Source organism: Cyanistes caeruleus, chromosome 2 (genome assembly GCF_971803275.1).
Source record: "Cyanistes caeruleus chromosome 2, bCyaCae1.hap1.1, whole genome shotgun sequence".
NCBI classification, from domain to species: Eukaryota; Metazoa; Chordata; class Aves; order Passeriformes; family Paridae; genus Cyanistes; species Cyanistes caeruleus.
In genome coordinates, this window is record NC_141702.1 from 81,310,644 (window position 1) to 81,313,505 (window position 2,862).

At 50.4% G+C, this 2,862-nt stretch overlaps 1 long non-coding RNA gene across 1 annotated transcript; it reads right to left on the reverse strand.

The window, feature by feature from the left end:
• Positions 1–318: 318 nt before the first annotated feature.
• Positions 319–1,222, reverse strand: LOC111927573 (uncharacterized). Its single transcript, XR_002863630.2, has 2 exons — positions 879–1,222; positions 319–510 (listed from the first exon to the last, which is right to left on the reverse strand). It is a non-coding gene; the product is annotated as an uncharacterized LOC111927573 (long non-coding RNA).
• Positions 1,223–2,862: the final 1,640 nt, after the last annotated feature.

Below are 2,862 nucleotides of genomic sequence, written 5' to 3' on the forward strand. Positions count from 1 at the left end.
ATTTATCCCTGTGAATATTTACGTCTTATAAATGTCACCATCTTCCTGATGGATGCAATCATCTGCGGCAGTTAGGCTGCTTTGCAGGACAGGACCCTAAGTAATGACTGAGAGGAGAACACAAGGATGCCTGAGCGGAGCGGGGCAAGGAAGCCAAGGCAAGCAGGGTGACTGCCGTGGTTTAAACACGGCATGGACCCCCGGCAGTGAAGAGGTTGTGGCTTCTCTTGTTGTCTCACTCTTCCTTTCACAATCTGGTGACTACAACCACCACTACCACCACCTTGGGAAGTAAATAAGGTCCAAAACACCAGCAGAGAGAATCAGTAGCTTTTATTCACTAAAATATGTGTTTAAAAAAAAAAAAAAAGAAAAAAAAAAGAGAGAAACGAAAAAAAGAAAAAAGAAAGAAAAAAAAGCTGTAGTCACACAGCTGTAGTCTGGTCTCCCACGTTTCAGCTGTTCCCTCTGTCCACAGGCAGAAGTAATGCGTCACTTTCTGAATTGTTTCTTTAAAGAAAAAACAACAACCCAAATCAGTTAATCAACAGCAGCAGTGCTGCCGACTGGGAGCGGTGGGCTCTGCTCCAGCGAGGAGGCACAGCACGGCCCCCAGGCATGGCCGCAGGTAGGAGCTGCGAAGCTCAGGGCTCTTCCGAGCACGTAGTGTCCCGGCAGCCGCGGAGGGAGGGTCTGTCCTGCCCTGCCAGCTCCCGGCGCAGGGTTGCTCTCCTGGATTCAGGAGAGCCTCAGAGCCCGGCAGGTTCGAGCAGGCTGCGGGGCCCCGGCGCCACGGCCCGGCCACGGACAGGGCAGGAAAATGCTGCGTCCCCCGGCAAGACGCACAGGATTTCCTGCAGCGGGTCAAGAAAACATACCTTCCCATTGTCCCCGCCATGTCACGGGGAGTCCTTGTGCTCCGCTGGGGACAATGTCAACTCCTACCCTGGCAACCAAGGAAAACAAGGACGGTTGTTTGCATTTGACGCGAAGCTGCCGCCCGCCTCCCTCAGCAGACAGGCCTGGCACTGGCGGGGACGGCCGCCCTCATGGCCGCTAATGAGCCTCCGTCCCTGGCCGTTGGTTGGCCCCGGAGGTGGAAAATCTGTGGCAGCCCCAGGGAAAAAAAAAATCCCAATTTAAGACAAACAACTGTTTGTGGGGGAGGCGGCGAGGAGCGGACGCCATCCAGCCCTTGCGAGCGCGGTGCCGATTCCTGCCCTCGCCAGGAGCTGGGCCGGGCAGCCAGCGAGAGCCCGGGCAGTGTTTCGGCCGGGACTGTGGCCAGCTGTGCCCAGAGCGGTGTCCAAGGGCTGTCCCAAAGGCCCAGGACTAGCGCAGGAGGCTATGGCACCCTGCAGCATGCTCGGGGCCAGCTCAGCGCTCGCTCCTCACCCAGCCCCGGTAAACTGCAGGGTGGGCTTTCTATTGCCCTTACCCTGGTGTTCAGTGTATTCGCTGTCACTGTTGCCTTCTGTCTCCTGTAAAAGTCACTTTATAATTCAAATATCAGCCACAGAGAGGGAAAGGCAGTCTTGTATTCATGCAAAGCCCAGGACTCAGTCTTTTGGTGGGCGCTGAATGCACAGGAACGCGCCGTGCCATGCTGGGCGCCCGGAGGTGGCACAGCCCGGGCCGGTACACGTACCCCGGGCACTCTGAGTCCCGGCCCCGTCACTGCAGCCTGGCTCCTGACACCTCACAGCCCCGGGAACAGAGGCCAGGGAAGGCTCAACTTTGATACTGCTGGGCTGGCAAATCTCCAGAATCAAAGGCACTATTTTCTTCATACAATGCTTTTGTGAACCTGCATTTGCTTTTTGTCGTAACATCAAGTCGGCAAGTGCAGGATGACACAGAGCACCCTGGATGGCAGTGGCAAGGATTATAAAAAACAACATTTTACAGGAACTTAAAGAAAAGAAATTGCCACTCTGACCCTTTAAAAAATGTAATCTTAAACTACACATGGAACACGTGTAAATCAGCTTAGTGTTAGCAGGAACATGGATGCACACAACCCTCTATGTAGGACTTTACCTCCAGGCTCAAGACGGTGTTTCAGTTTCTGGCAAAATACAGATTTTCCCTCTCTTTCCAAAAAGTCAGTCTGTCCTATGTTTCAGTGCGCCCTACAATACCAGAACTGTTGTTTGATTAATACTAGTTATTTGCTTGGGTAAGGATTATTAATAAACTCCAGCATAATGGAAAGGTGAAAAAAAGCCCTAGAGATAGAAGCACATATAACCCAGGCTCCTAGGCTTCAGAAGTGTCCCTAACACTAAACCGGGTGCAGACCCAAAGTGCCACAAAATAGAGCTGTGTCCAGAGTCAGTGTTACCATATGACTAGATCCACAGAAGGTATCACATAGAAGGCTGTCTATTCAAAGAAGGAGAGAAAGACATATGTAAAGAGATTTTACTGTTAGATTAAAAAACCCCAAACAATTGAAAAGTGTTTGTCCAGGGAGGGAGAACATGTGTCTTTAAATTTATTATAGATAAATGGGCAGAGGGAATAGCAGCCAAGATTTCCTTGTCTGAAAGGCTGAAGCTAATACTGTCATCTGTGGTTAAGACCCATTTGTCAAACAGAGTATGTTGAGAATAAGGAAAATCAAGTCTGCCTTCCCTTTTTAATTTGACTTAATTAGCCATAATTCCCCTTACTGAAATAAAAGCATTTTCAGTTGCAGGACACATTTCTGTGCCCTTACTTTTACTAATGCAAATACATAGCTCTGCATGCAGGGAAAGCAAAAGCCAGACAAATGTGCTGCAAAAACAAGATGCTCCACTACGCTCACCTCCTTCCTTGGGAGAGGAGGACAGAACAAACAACATGTGGCAGATGTTA